This window comes from Pan paniscus, chromosome X, assembly GCF_029289425.2.
Source record: "Pan paniscus chromosome X, NHGRI_mPanPan1-v2.0_pri, whole genome shotgun sequence".
NCBI classification, from domain to species: Eukaryota; Metazoa; Chordata; class Mammalia; order Primates; family Hominidae; genus Pan; species Pan paniscus.
Window position 1 is genome coordinate 86,607,784 of NC_073272.2, and position 16,663 is coordinate 86,624,446.

General features: G+C 39.1%; 1 non-coding gene across 1 annotated transcript; it reads left to right on the forward strand.

The window, feature by feature from the left end:
* The first annotated feature begins 402 nt into the window (after positions 1-402).
* LOC112438577 (small nucleolar RNA SNORD45) lies at positions 403-474 on the forward strand. The gene has a single exon (XR_003026982.1). It is a non-coding gene; the product is annotated as a small nucleolar RNA SNORD45 (small nucleolar RNA).
* Positions 475-16,663: the final 16,189 nt, after the last annotated feature.

Genomic DNA, 16,663 nt, shown 5'->3' on the forward strand with positions numbered 1-16,663 from the left:
TCAACATCACTAATTCTCAGAAAACTGCAAATCAAAACCACAATGAGATATTACCTCATGCCTGTTAGAATGGCTACTATCAAGAAACAAAATATAGAAAGTGATGGTCAAGGTGTGAAGAAAAGGGAACTTTTCTACGCTGTTGTTGGCAAAGTTGGTGCAGCTGTTATGGAAAACAGTATGAAGGCTCCTTAAAAAGTAAAAAATACAACTACCTACCATATGATCTAGCAATCTCACTTATGTGTATATATCCAAAATGATTGAAACCAGGATCTGGAAGAGACATTAACACTCTCACATTCATTGCAGCTTTATTCACAATAGCTGAGATATGTAAACAATCTAACCGTCCATCAATGGATGAATTGATTTTTTTAAATGTGCTATATATACAACATTGGTCAATGATGTAATGGCATGTATTAGCTGAATCCAAAGTTGATGTGAATTCTAAAATTACACCAAGACCTTGGGGGAAAAAAAGAAAAGAAATGTAAAAAAAAGAAAAAAAAAGAAAAAAAAAGTGCTGTATCAACGACATAAACCTGTTGGCCTGGCACAGTGGCTCAAGCCTGAAATCCCAACACTTGGGAGGCCAAGGCGGTTGGATCACCTGAGGTCAGGAGTTCTAGACCAGCCCGACCAATATGGTGAAACCCTGTCTTTACTAGAACTACAAAAATTAGCCGGGCTTGGTGGTGTGCACCTGTAATCCCAGCTACTCGGGAGGCTGAGACAGGAGAATAGCTTGAACCCAGGAGGCGGAGGTTGCAGTGAGCTGAGATCATGCCACTACACTCCAGCCTGGGTGACAGAGCAACACTCTGTCTCAAAAATAAAATAACAAAATAAAATAAAATAAAATAAAATAAAATAAAATAAACCTGTAAGACATTATGCTAAATAAAATAAACCGAGCACAGAAATAAAAATAATGCATCATCTCTCTTATGTGTGAAATATGAAATAATCAGACTCATAAAAACAGATAGTAGAATGATGGTATCAGAGGCTTGGCGGAGAGGGAAATGGGAAGACTTTGGTCAAAGAGTACACATTGTCAGTTATGCAAGATGAATAATTTCTGGAGAGCTAAGGTATAGCATAAGCACACTCACCATAGTTAACAACATTGCTGGTATATTTAAAAGTTTTTAAGAGGGTAAACCTTAAGAGTTCTTGCCACACACACACACACGCACACACATGAAAAAAATAGAAAAGGAAATGATAACTATGTGAGGTGATTGATACGTTAATTAATTTGATTGAAGTGATTATTTCACAATATATGCATATATCAAAATATCAAGTTGTTCATGTTAAATATATACAATTTTTGTTAGTCAATTATATCTTAAAGCTGAAAACAATTTAAAAGTTTTAAGTAAGCAAGAAAGTTTTGATACCTTTCAAAATCCTCACGTCCAATTACTATCACATAGGGAATTAGACATCAACATATACATTTCTGGGAATACAAATATTCAGTCCATATCATTCCACCACTTACCTCTTAAAATTCACGTCTTTCTCATAGGCAAAAGAATTGCATTCTATCCCGACTGCTCCAAGAGTCCTAACTCCTTCCACCATCAACTTTAATATCTGTAGTTCAAAGTTTCATGTAAATATTATCTAGAACAGATATGGGTGAAACTCAAGGTACAATCCTGAAGCAAAATTTCTCTCCAGATGTGAATCTATGAAACCAAAAAAGTTATATGCTTTCAAATGCAGTGATGGGATGGGCACGGAATAGACATTCCCATTTTGTAAAAAAGATTAGGGAAGAAGCAAGGGATAACAGGTTCTACACAAATCTAAAACCTATAACAGCAAACAATATGAGTTCCTAAAACTCAATGATAATCCTCTTTGGCTCTACGTTCTGCCTTCCAGACTCACTGGGGTGGTGATTCTGCCTACAGGACTCACTGAGGTTGGATTATGCCCCCACAAATATGAGTAGCCCTACCCTCATGCCTGTGCTATTAGTAGTCCCACTCTTTGAAACCAAGGTGGAGGTAATCCTGCTCCCCAGGTTCAACACTCTGGATCTGTGGCTGGAGTGGCAGCCTTAATCCAGAGATCATCTTTGGCATACTTCTCTTGTCCTGAAGAATAGCACACATTTTACAGCCAAATAGCTCTATAATCTGGTCCTATAGTATCTAAAAAGTCTGATGGCCTTCTTTCATCCTATCATGTCTTCCTTCAGTTCAAATTAGCAGTGTTTCTGCTGGGGTGGCTGATTAAGACTGTGCTTCACACCCATACTGATCCTTTTATCAAACAGTTGTTGGGCAATTTGCAATATGAATAGGCTGCAATATGGATAGGTTGCATATGTATAGGCTGAGAAATCTCTAAGTATTTTTCTGCTCATTTTTGTTTAACAACTCCGTCTTCAATATGTTTCTTTCTTCTTACATTTTATTATAATCAGTCAGGAGTAACCAAGCTGTTCCTTCAATACTTAGCTTAGAAATCTCAGCTAAATATCTATCTTTATTTCTTGCAAGTTCTATATTCCAGAAAGCACTAGAACATGAATACAATTCAGCCAAGTTCTTTGCCACTTTGCAACAAGGATTACCTTTTCTCCCTTGTCTAATAACCTTTCTTATTTCCATCTAAGACTTCATTACATTGACCTTCACCATTCATATTTCTACCAACATTCTATACATGATTGTTTGTGTTCTTTATGAAAATGGGAGCTTCTTCTCCAGGTCTCTATGTCCTGTCTAACACCCACCAGAATTGCTTTGAATAGTTCATTCAGGGAAATATTTGTTTTATTTAGCATGTATATCAGTACTCTTTCAGCCTTTACTTATTATCCAGTTCCAAAGTAACTTCCACATTTCTCCCATCCAGAGCATTTATTTTAGAATTCAGTTCAGTATAGAAAAGTGAAGATGATGCAACCCATTATTTTTGAGTTTATAAATGTATGGGATAAAATGTCTTACCCATTCAACATAACTAATTGTGAAGTTAAAAATCTAATTTGTTATTTAAACACTAATGAACAGACATTACAGAACCAAAGACATCTCCTTAGCTAACAGCCTGTACTAAGAGTACTTTTCTTAGTTTTGGTTTCAGCTGCAATAATACAAAATTTTTAAAACTATCTCCAGTCATTTTGTCACTTAACATCATGACTCCAAAAATAATAAAAAGCAAAAATATCCAGCAATCAGCATACTAATAAATCTCATAGGTATAAAAATATTATTCTTTTCAAAGCTAATGACTAATACTATTCAAATAAGTATGGTTTTTAAAACAGAAGTTTGCCTTTCTGAAGCCATTTAATGGATATAACACTACAAAAAAATACATCCAAGTCAACAGAACATTTTTCAGATTTTAAACTTTATTAATATCAGTACACAATCCTGATTTCCCATTTTTAATTTTTTTCAACTTTTATTTTAGGTTCAGGGGTAAATATGTAGGTTTAATAGGTAAATTGTGTTTCACAGATGTTTGGTGTACAAATTATTTTGTCACCCAAGTAATAAGCACAGTACTTTATACGCAGTTTTTCCATCCTCACCCTCCTCCCAGCTTCCACCTTCATGTAGGTTCCAGTCTAGGTTGTTCCCTTCTTTATATCCTAATGTACTCAAAGTTTAGCTCCCAGTTATAAGTGAAAACGTTTGGAATTTGGTTTTCTGTTCCAGTGTTAGTTTGCTTAGGATACTGGCCTGCTGCCTTTTATGTCCAAAATGGTATTTCCCAGGTTGCAGCTCCATCCATGTTGATGCAAAGGACATGATCTCATTCTTTTTTATGGCTGCATCGAATTCCATGGTATGTATGTATGTATGCATGTGTATATGTGTGTGCATGTGTGCATATGTATGTGTACACATGCACATATATACATATATGTGTATATGTATATATTTGTGTATATATATGTGTGTGTATATATACATATATGTGTACGTGTGTGTGTGTATACACATATATATGTATATAACATTTTCTTCATCTAGTCTGCCATCGATGGGTACTTAGGTTGATTCCATGTCTTTGTTATGGTTACTTGTGCTGTGCTGAACATGTATATTCATGGGTCTTTATGATGGAATGATTTGTATTCCTTTGGGTATATACCCAATTATGGGATTTCTAGGTCAGAAGGTAATTCTGTTTTATTTGAGAAATCATCAAACTGGTTTCCACAATGACTAACCTAATTTACTTTCCCATGATCATTGCATAAATGTTCCCTGTTGTCCCCAAACATACAAGCATCTGTTACTTTTTGACTTTTAATAATAGCCATTCTGACTGGTGGGAGATGGTATCTCATTGTGGGTTTAATTTGCATTTTCCTTTCTTTTCTTTTTTTTTTTTTGCCTATTAAACCAGTTTATTTGTTTCTAAAGAGTTTAATGATACGGGTTTGCTATTTCCATTAGAGCATCCTTTTTCTGGCCATTCGGACAAAATAAAGTTAGCAAAGCCCTCACAGCACCCTATGAAAAATCTTTGCTCTTATACAGGATTAGATGCAGACCTCATCTTGACCTAACATCTGTAACCAGGTAAGTGTATGAGTAGGAACACAGACAGCAGTACTGTATCAGCAAAATCTATCATATTATTTGAAATCACCGGATATAATATTAATTATAAAGTGTATGGTTCTCTCCAGTTGTTCACATACCAAATCTCAATCAGTTCTCAGATTCAGATAGATGTATCTGCAATCTCTCCAAGCAGCTAAGAAAACCTTCAATAGTCAGTTCTGCTTGGTCATGGTATGACTCTTTTTTTTTTTTTTTTTTTTTGAGATGGAGTCTTGCTCTGTCTCCCAGGCTGGAGTGCAGTGGGGCAATCTCAGCTCACTGCAACCTCTGCCTCCCGGGTTCAAGCAATTCTCCTGCCTCAGCCTCCCGAGTAGCTGGGATTACAGGCACGTGCCACTGCGCCCGGCTGATGTATGACTCTTTTATCCAGTAATCAAAACACATACGTACATACACACACATACCAGCCCAAAAGAGGTGTTAAAACATACATATTACACGTACTTTTTGGAGGGGTGGGGTGGGGTGGGGTGGCTTGACAAGGCACCAAGAGGTAATTTTGAGATAGATAATTTGCATTTTTCTAATGATTGATGATGTTGAGCATTTTTTCCTATGCTTTTTGGCTGCATTTATGTCTTCTTTTGAAAAGTGTTTGTTCATGTTCTTTGCCCAGTTTTTCATGGGCTTGTTTGTTTGTTTGCTTTTTGTAAAGTTGTTTAAGTTCCTTACAGATGCTGAATATTAGACGTTTGTCAGATGCTTAGTTTGCAAATATTTTCTCCCATTCTGTAGATTATCTGTTTACTCTATTGATAGTTTCTTTTGCTGTGCAAAAGATCTTTTGTTTAATTAGGTCCTTTCTGTCATTTCTTTTGTTCTTATTTTAACTGATTTTTGGTATCTTCATCATGAAATCTTTGCTACCTTCTATGTCCAAAATGGTATTTCCCAGGTTATCTTCCAGAGTTTTCATAGCAAAGTTTTAATTCCTCTTGAGTTAATTTTTGTATATGATGAAAATAAGGAATCCAGTTTAAATCTTCTGCATATGGCTAGCCAGTTATTCCAGCACCATTTAATAAATAAATAATCCTTTCCCCATTGCTTCTTTTTGTTAATTTTGTTGAAGATCAGATGGTTGTAGGTAAGAGGCTTTGTTTCTGAGCTCTCTATTCTGTTTCATTGTTCTATATGTCTGTGTCTGGTTTTATACCATTACAATGATTGTTTTGGTTACTATAGCCTTGTAGTATAGAAGTATAGATTGAACCCAGTTAATATAATGCCTCCAGTTTTGTGATGTGTGTGTGTGTGTGTGTGTGTGTGTGTGTATAGGGTTGCCTTGGCTACTTGGGCTTTTTTGCTTCCATATGAATTTTCAAATAATATTTTTCTAATTGTGTGAAAAATGTCATTGGTAGTTTGATAATGATAGCATTGAATCTGCAAATTGTTTTGGATAGTATGGCCAGTTTAATAATATTGATTGTTCCTATTCACAAACACAACATGTTTTTCCATTTGTTTGTGTCATCTCTGATTTCTGTAAGCAACGTTTTGTAATTCTCATTGTAGATGTCTTTCACCTTCTTGGTTAGCTGTATTCCTAGGTATTTTATTCTTTTTATTGCTATTGTGGGTGGGATTGCATTCTTGACATGGCTCTCAGGTTGAACAATGCTGGTGCACATCAATGCTACTGATTATTGTACATTCATTTTGTATCCTAAAAGTGTGCTGAAGTTGTTTATTAAATCAAGCAGCTTTGGGGCAGAGACTGTGTGGTTTTCTAGGTAAAGAATCACATCATCTGCAAACAGGAACAGTTTGATTTTCACTGTTCCTACTTGGATGGCTTTTATTTCTTTCTCTTTCTTGATTGCTCTGGTTAAGACTTCCAGTATTATTTTGAATAATAGTGGTGAGAGAGGGCATCCTTGTCGTTTTCTGGTTTTCAAGAGGAATGCATTTAACTTTTGCCCATTCAGTATCGTATTGGCTGTGGGGCTGTCATAGATGGCTCTCGTAATTTTGAAGTATGTTCCTTCAATGTTTCATTTATTGAAGGTTTTTAATATGAAGTGATGTTGAATTTTATCAAAAGCCTTTTCTGTATCCACTGAAATAATCATGTGGTTTTTGTGTTTAATTCCATTTATGTGGTGAATCACATTTATTGATTTGTATATGTTGAACCAATCTTGCATCCCAGGGATAAAGCCTACTTGATAGTGGTGAATTCCTTTTTGTTTTGTTTGTTTCTATGTGCTGCTAGATTTGGTCTGCTAGTATTTTGTTGAGTATTTTTGCATCTATGTTCATCAAAGTTATTGGAGTGAAGTCTTCTTTTACGTTGTGTCTTTGCCAGGTTTCGGTATCAGGCTGCTGCTGGCCTCATAGAATGTGATAGAGGGGAGTCCTACCTTTTCAGTTTTTTGAAACACTTTCAGTAAGAATGGTACCAGTTCTTCTTTATGCATCTGGTAGAATTTGGCTGTGAATTCTTCTGGTCCTGGGCTTTTTCTGGTTAGCAAGCTTCTCATTACTCATTCAAATTTGGAACTCATTATTGGTCTATTTAGGGATCCAATTTCTTCCTGATTTAATCTATGGAGGTTGTATGTCTCCAGGAATTTATCCATTTCTTCTAAGTTTTCTATCATGTGTGCATAGAGGTGTACATAATAGTCTCTGAGGGTTTTTCTATTTCTCTGGGGTCAGTGGTAACATCCCTTTTATAGTTTCTGATAGTGTTTGTTTGGATCTCATCTCTTTTTTTTCTTTATTAGTCTAGCTAGTGGTCTATCTATTTTACTAATTCTTAACAGAACTAGCTCCTGTATTCATTGTTATTTTGAATGTTTTTTGCATCTGAATTTCCTTCAGTTTAGCTCTGATTTTGGTTATATCTTGCCTTCTCCTTGCGTTGAGGTTGGTTTGCCCTTGTTTCTATAGTTCCTCTAGTTGTGATGTTAGCTTGTTAATTTGAGATCTTTCTAACTTTTTGGGTGGGTGTTTAGTGCTGTGAACTTCTCTCCTAACACAACAAACATTTATTTCCCATAGATCTGCAGGCTATGAAATTCAAGAGAAAGGTACTGGCAGACCCAGTGTCTGGATATTTCCCACCTCTTGGCTTATAGACACATTCTTTCTTGATGTTTCATCACATGGCTGAGAGACAAATACAGAGAGAGAAAGAGAGAGGTTGTAGGGAGACAGATAGAGAGAGAAAGAGAGAGGGAGAGAGATTGTATATTTGTCTCTTCTTAAAAGGGCACTAATTCAATTCACGAGGCTTCCATCATCATGACCAAATCAGCTCCCACAGCACCTCCAAATATCATACCACTGGGAATCAGGCTTCAACATATGAATTTGGAGTGTACACATCCAGCCCATAACAACCTCCAGATATAATATTTAAAAATATTTGCTTTCTATATGTATTAAAATGATCATGTTTATTCTTTATTCCCCCAAAATATAAATTGCACTTATTTTTGAAAGCTAAGACAAATTTATATTTTGGCTTATTAAGTGTTTTTTGTTTGTTTGTTAACTTTAAATAGAAACTGTCCTCTAATTTTTATTTATTCTAATGTTCTTATGAGGTTTTGTTTTTGAAGATGTAAATTAGAAAGGGTTTTGTTGCCCACTATCTAAAGAAGGTATACAGTTCATGTTACTTCTTTCTTAAATATTTGAAGAAATTTACCAAGAATGCCTTCTCATCGTGGAGTGCTTTGTTTCACTTTGTTTTGTTTACCCTGATAAAACTTTTGATTATAGATTAAATATATTTATTTGAAATAAGAATATTAATATTTTCTATTTGTTCTGTGTCACTCTTCATAAGTGGCATTTTAAGGAATTTGCGCATTTTATCCAAATATTTAAATCTTTTTGTAACAAAGATGTTTATAATATCCTCCTATCCTCCTGTCCATAGGATCTATAATGGTCTCCCATTTTTCATTTCTCTAATGTAATGAGAAATTTGGGTATATTCACCTTCTCCCTTTCTATATTTTTTTCATCTTTCACATTAGTGGTTAATAAATTTGATTAATCTTTATAAAGATCCAATTTTTGCATTTGTCAATTTTATTTATTTTACATTTCTTCATTGATTCTTCAGAATGGTTTTAATTATTCCATCTTTTACCATTTAACTTGTCATTTTTATTTTCTGTTACTGTAGATTTAGTGACATATTTCCTTGACATATTACTGTGTAATTTACTAATTTTATCACTTTGCAAGTAAATACATTACAATATTGAATACCATTTATGCACTGTAAATCTTTTATGTTATTGTTATGAAGTATTTTAATTCTCCATATATTTTAAGCCCAACAGCACACTAATATTATTATTATTATTGCTTTCTAGAGTAAATATTTATTTAAGTTAACCAGATATTTACCCTTTGATTATTCTATGTATCTTTATAAATCCCCATGCTTCTATGTGAGATCATATTTTTTACCTGAATAAATCATTTTTAACATTTTCTTTTAGTGAGAGTCTACCTGTGAGAAATGCTCTTGTGTTTATTTGTCAAAAATATATTTATTGTACCTTCATTTTGATAATTTTTTGTGCATAGAACTCTAAATTAGGCAGCTATTTTTTCCTGAATTTTAATATGTCATTTTATTGTTTTCTGCTCATTCTTGTTGAAAAATTAGTTGCCAGTATTATGTTACTTATTAGATAGTAGCGTGTCTTATACATTCCCTTTTGTTGCTTTAAGATTTTTTCATATCTTTGGTTTTTATCAGTAAGGTACTTAGATTTGGCTTAATTTATATTTATTCTCTTGGTGTTCAGGAGCTTCTCAAATCTATGGATTGATATTTTACTGAGTTCAAAAACATCTTAGCAATAATTTCTTCAAATGTTGCTTCCGAATCATTATTTCTCTATTCTTCTGGGACTATAATTATATGTATTTTTGACTTTTTTTTTAACTTTCTGTGATATTTTCTATTTGCCTATGTTATCTTACACTAATGTTGTCTTTCATTGTTTCTAATACTATTTCACTCATCTACAGAAAACATGATTTCAGTGACTTAATTGTACAGCTCTAAAATTTCAATGGTGCTTATTTTTACACATCTCATTTTTCTCATGAAATTGTCTACATTGTATATTTAAAATATTTATATTTATTGTAAAGTCTATAACTGATCATTTCAGTATTTGGATTATCAATGTGTTTCTTAATCTATTTTTTCCTTTTGGATATTGTTTATTTCTTCCAGATTTTTAGTATGATATTTGGTAAATATTTATTGACCATAATGCATGCAAATATTTAAAGACTCCAGATAATTTTATTTTATTCCAGAGAGGATTTATATCCATTCTGACTAACATTAAGAATATTTCATATCCCTTTCATCTAGCAAAAATTGAAAAAATGTAAGGTGAAATTCTCATCCAATAAGAGCTTTCTGGACATTATTATATCCTTCAGGATACTCAGTAGAGGCTTGGTTTAGAGTCCCTCCTCCTAGGAAGATTTTGAACACTGAAATACGTCTGTTCAGTCTCATAAAACTGCTCAAACTCTATGCTGTGACTATGTACTTTTCCTCTTAGCCCTTGTTTTTGTACATCTTATGAGTTAACAAATGCTCTGATTGTAAACGTTGTGGATAAATTTCGCTCACCACAAATCTTGGCTTAGTTGCTCTCCAATGTCTTCAAACACTTGTTTTAGTATTGTTTCCCTTTTTTTGCTTGTTCTCAGCAGATGTATTGCTCAGAATGAAGCTACATCGTAATAGCTGCAAGGAGAAGTCCATCTTTACAAAATTACATATTATATAATAACTACGATAATATACTAAATATTGTCTTCTTGACATCAAGAATGAAATAATGATCCTTAATAAACTAAAACATTGAGTTTACCTGCATTTACTTTCTATTTTTATGCCTCCCATTTCCTTGCAATTTAGGGCTTATATACTTTTTACTTTTTAATTTTTTGGTACAAGTTAAGTACATATATATATATAGTGTACATGAAATATTTTAATACAGTCACACAATGCATAACAATATCAAGGTAAGTGGGGTATTTATTGCCTCAAACACTTACATTTCTGTGTGTTACAAACATCCCAATTGTACTATTTTATTTATTTTAATAAGTATTATTTATTATTGTTAACTATAGTCACCCTATAAAAAAACTAGATCTTATTCATTCTAACATTATTTTTGTAACCATTAACCATACCAAACTGCCCCCGTCCCTCACCCACTACTCTTAGCAGACTCTGGAAACAATTCTACTTTCAGTCACCATGAGTTCAATTGTTTTAATTTAAGCCTTCCAAAAATAAGTAAGAACCTGTGAAGTTAGTCTTACTGTGCCTGGCATATTTCACTTACCATAATGTCCTCCAGTTCCTTCTATGTTGCTGAAAACGATAGAATCTTATTTTTTATGGCTGAATAGTGCTCCATTGTGTATATGTACCATGTTTTCTTTATCCATTCATTCATGCATGAACACTTAGATTGCTTCCAATTCTTGCCTATTTTGAATAGTGCTGCAATAAACATGGAAGTGAAGATACAGCATTGATATATTGATTTCCTTTTTTGGGTTGATGTGGGCAGTATATACCTAACAGTTAAATTGCTGAATCACATGATCATTCTATTTTTATTTTTTTGAGGAACCTCCATACTGTTCTTCACAGCAGCTGTAGTAACTTACATACCCTTCAACAGTGTGCTAGAGATCCTTTTTCTCCAGATCCTTGTCAACATTTATTATTGCCTGCTTTTGGATAAAAGCTGTTTTAACTGGGGTGTGATTATATCTTCTTGTAGTTGTGATTTGCATTTCTCTGATGATCAATTATGTTGTGCACCTTTTCATATACCTGTTTTCCATTTGCATGTCTTCTGTTGATAAATGTCTATTGAAATCATTTGCCAATTTTTAAATCAGATTATTATATTTTTTCCTAGCGTTTTTCGAGCTCCTTATATATTCTGGTTATTAGTTCTTTGCCAGATAGATGGTTTGCAAATATTTTCTCCCATTCTGTGGACTTTCTCTTCACTGGGCTGATTGTATCCTTTGCTGTACAGAAGCTTTTAAACATGATGTGATCTCATTTGTCCAGGTTTGCTTTGGTTGCCTGTGTTTGTGGGGGTATTGATTAAGAAATATTTGCTCAGACCAATGTTCTGAAGATTTTCCTCAATGTCTTCTTTTAGTCATTTCATAGTTTGAGGTCTTCATTTAAGTGTTTAATCCATTTTGGGTTGATTTTTGTATATAGTGATAGATAGGGGTCTAGTTTCATTCTTCTGCATATGGATAGCCAGTTTTCCCAGAAGCCTTTATTGAAGAGATGGTCCGTTCCCCAATGTATATTCTTGACACTTCTGTTGAAACTCATTAGGTTGGTGCAAAAGCATCAGGAGCATATTGTTTAACTTCTATGTGTTTGTACAGTTTCCAAAGATTTTCTTGTTATTAATTTCTAGTTTTATTGCATTGTGGTGAGAGAAGATACTTGGTATAATTTCAATTGTTTTGATTTTTTTTTTCTTTTTTATTGATCATTCTTGGGTGTTTCTCGCAGAGGGGGATTTGGCAGGGTCACAGGACAATAGTGGAGGGAAGGTCAGCAGATAAACAAGTGAACAAAGGTCTCTGGTTTTCCTAGGCAGAGGACCCTGCGGCCTTCCGCAGTGTTTGTGTCCCTGGGTACTTGAGATTAGGGAGTGGTGATGACTCTTAACGAACACGCTGCCTTCAAGCATCTGTTTAACAAAGCACATCTTGCACCGCCCTTAATCCATTCAACCCTGAGTGGATACAGCACATGTTTCAGAGAGCACAGGGTTGGGGGTAAGGTCACAGATCAACAGGATCCCAAGGCAGAAGAATTTTTCTTAGTACAGAACAAAATGAAAAGTCTCCCATGTCTACCTCTTTCTACACAGACACAGCAACCATCCGATTTCTCAATCTTTTCCCCACCTTTCCCCCCTTTCTATTCCACAAAACCGCCATTGTCTTCATGGCCCGTTCTCAATGAGCTGTTGAGTACACCTCCCAGATGGGGTGGTGGCCGGGCAGAGGAGCTCCTCACTTCCCAGTAGGGGCGGCCGGGCAGAAGCGCCCCTCACCTCCTGGACGGGGCGGCTGGCCGGGCAGGGGGCTGACCCCCCCCACCTCCCTCCCGGACGGGGCGGCTGGCCGGGCGGGGGGCTGACCCCCCACCTCCCTCCCGGACAGGGCGGCTGGCTGGGCAGAGGGGCTCCTCACTTCCCAGTAGGGGCGGCCGGGCAGAGGCGCCCCTCACTTCCCCAACGGGGCGGCTGGCCTGGCTGGGGGCTGACCCCCCCACCTCCCTCCCAGAGGGGGCGGCTGGCTGGGCAGAGGGGCTCCTTACTTCCCGGTAGGGGCGGCCGGGCAGAGGCGCCCCCTCACCTCCCGGACAGGGTGGCTGGCCGGGCGGGGGGCTGATCCCCCCACCTCCCTCCCGGACGGGGCGGCTGGCCGGACGGGGGGCTGACCCCCCCACCTCCCTCCTGGAGGGGGCGGCTGGCCGGGTGGGGGGCTGACCCCCCCACCTCCCTCCCGGACGGGGCGGCTGGCCGGGCGGGGGGCTGACCCCCCACCTCCCTCCCGGACGGGGCGGCTGGCCGGACGGGGGGCTGACCCCTCCACCTCCCTCCCGGACGGGGCGGCTGGCCGGGCGGGGGGCTGACCCCCCCACCTCCCTCCCGGACGGGGCGGCTGGCCGGGCGGGGGGCTGACCCCCCCACCTCCCTCCCGGACGGGGCGGCTGGCCGGGCGGGGGGCTGACACCCCACCTCCCTCCCGGACGGGGCGGCTGGCCGGGCGGGGGGCTGACCCCCCCACCTCCCTCCCGGACGGGGCGGCTGGCCGGGCCGGGGGCTGACCCCCCCACCTCCCTCCCGGATGGGGCGGCTGGCCGGGTGGGGGGCTGACCCCCCCACCTCCCTCCCGGACGGGGCGGCTGGCCGGGCAGAGGGGCTCCTCACTTCCCAGAAGGGGCGGCTGGGCAGAGGCGCCCCTCACCTCCCGGACGGGGCGGCTGGCCAGGTGGGGGGCTAACCCCTCACCTCCCTCCCGGACGGGGCAGCTGGCCGGGCCGGGGGCTGACCCCCCCACCTCCCTCCCAGACAGAGCGGCTGGCTGGGCAGAGGGGCTCCTCACTTCCCAGTAGGGGCGGCCGGGCAGAGGCGCCCCCCCACCTCCCGGACAGGGCGGCTGGCCGGGCAGGGGGCCGATCCCCCCACCTCCCTCCCAGACGGGGCGGCTGCCCGGGCAGAGGGGCTCCTCACTTCCCAGTAGGGGCGGCCAGGCAGAGGTGCCCCTCACCTCCCGGATGGGGCGGCTGGCCGGGCGGGGGGCTGACCCCCCCACCTCCCTCCCGGACGAGGAGGGAGGACGCTCCTCACTTCTCAGACGGGGTGGCTGCCGGGCGGAGGGGCTCCTCACTTCTCAGACGGGGCGGTTGCCAGGCAGAGGGTCTCCTCACTTCTCAGACAGGGCGGCCGGGCAGAGACACTCCTCACATCCCGGACGGGGCGGCAGGGCAGAGGTGCTCCCCACATCTCAGACAATGGGCGGCCGGGCAGAGACGCTCCTCACTTCCCAGATGTGATGGCGGCCGGGAAGAGGTGCTCCTCACTTCCTAGATGGGATGGCGGCCGGGCAGAGACGCTCCTCACTTTCCAGACTGGGCAGCCAGGCAGAGGGGCTCCTCACATCCCAGACGATGGGCAGTCAGGCGGAGACGCTCCTCACTTCCCAGACGGGGTGGCTGCCAGGCAGAGGCTGCAATCTCGGCACTTAGGGAGGCCAAGGCAGGCGGCTGGGAGGTGGTTGTAGCGAGCCGAGATCACACCACTGCACTCCAGCCTGGGCGCCATTGAGCACTGAGTTAACGAGACTCCGTCTGCAATCCCAGCACCTCGGGAGGCCGAGGCTGGCGGATCACTCGCGGTTAGGAGCTGGAGACCAGCCCAGCCGACACATCGAAACCCCGTCTCCACCAAAAAAATACGAAAACCAGTCAGGTGTGGCGGCGCACGCCTGCAATCGCAGGCACTCGGCAGGCTGAGGCAGGAGAATCGGGCAGGGAGGTTGCAGTGAGCTGAGATGGCAGCAGTACCGTCCAGCTTCGGCTTGGCATCAGAGGGAGACCGTGGAAAGAGGGGAGAGGGGAGAGGGGAGAGGGGGGAGGGGAGAGGGGAGAGGGGCTGTTTTGATTTTTTAAACTCTTGTCTAGTGGCCTAGTATATGGACCATTCTTGAGAATAATCAGTGTGCTGGGGAGAAATATGTGTATTCCGCAGCCATTGGATGAAACGTTCTGTAAATATATATTAGGTCCATTTGGCCTAAAGTGCAGATTAAATCTGATGATTTTCTTTCCATCTGAATGATCTGTACAATGCTGAAGGTGGGGTGTTGATGTCTACAACTTTTATTTTATTGGGGTCTATCTCTCTTTTATTTCTGATATTATTTGCTTTGTATATCTGGATACTCCCATATTGGGTGAGTATGTATTTACGATTATTATATCCTTTTGCTGAATTGACCTCTTTATCACTTTATAATGACATTCTTTTTACTTTTTATGGTTTTTGTCTCAAAAATTATTTTATTTGATATAAATATAGCTTCTCCTGATCTTTTTTACATTTCCATTTGCATATTTATTCCATTCCTTTGTTTTCAGTCTATGTGTGTCTTTATAGGTGCAGTTGGATTGTTGTAAACAACAGATTGTTGGGTCTTGTTTTTGTAATTGATTCAGCCTTTCTATGTCTTTTGATTGGAGAGTTTAGTCCATTTACATTTAGTGTTATTATTGATAAGTTAGGACTTAAGATGAGCCTTCCAAAGAACACCTTATAACCAATTATTTTTAATGAATGATAACACTAACTGCAAAGGCAAACAAATAATCTAACAAACAAGCAAAGAGAAAACTAATGAAAAATCTACACTTTAACTTCAACCACTCTGCTTTTAATAGTTTTGATACTTCAAATTTTTTCTTATTATGATATGTCTTTATAACTTGTTATAGTTATTATTTTGATCAGTTCATATTTTAGTCTTTCAGGTTAAAATACGAGTGGTTTACACACAACAAATATTGCTATAATAGTTTGTGTTTTTCTGTGTACTTACTATTACCAGTGAGTTTTGTATCTTCAGATAACTTTTTATTGCTCGTTAATATTCTTTTCTTTGAGACTGTAGAACTCCCTTTAGCATTTCTTATAAAACAGATCTGGTGTTGATGAAATCACTCAGCATTGTTTGTTTGGAAAAGTGTTTATTTCTCCTTCATGTCTGAAGGACATTTTCACTAGATATCTTATTCTAGGGTAAAAGTTGTGTGTGTGTGTGTGTGTGTGTGTGTGTGTGTGTGTGTGTTTCCCTCTTCTTCAGTGCTTTAAATATGTCATACCATTTCCCACTGGCCTGCAAGAATTCCACTGAGAAGTCTGCTGCCAGACATGTTTAAGCTCCATTCTATTTTTGTTTCTTTTATCTTGTTGCTTATGGAATACTTTCTTTATCTTTGTCCTTTGGTATTTTGATTATCAAACGCCTTGTGGTAGTCTTATTTGGTTAAATCTGTTTGATGTTCTATAACCTTCTTGTACTTGAATATTGACATGTTTCTCTAAGTTTGGGATATTCTCTGTTATTATCACTTTGAATAAACTTTATTCCTCAATCTCTGTCTCTACCTCTTCTTTAAGACCAATAACTCTTAGATTTGTTCTTTTGATGTTATTTTTTAAAGATATTTTCAATATGCTTTATTCTTTTTTATTTTTTCTCTTCTGACTTTGTGTTTTCAAATTGCCATTCTTTAAGGTCACTAATTCTTTCTTCTGCTTGATCAATTCTACTATTGGGAGACTCTGATGCATTCTTCAGTATGTCAATTAAATGTTTCAGCTTCAAATATTCAGCTTCATTTTTAAAAACTATTTTATTCTATTTGTTAAATTTATCTAACAAGATTCTTAATTCCTTCTGAGTGATCTTTT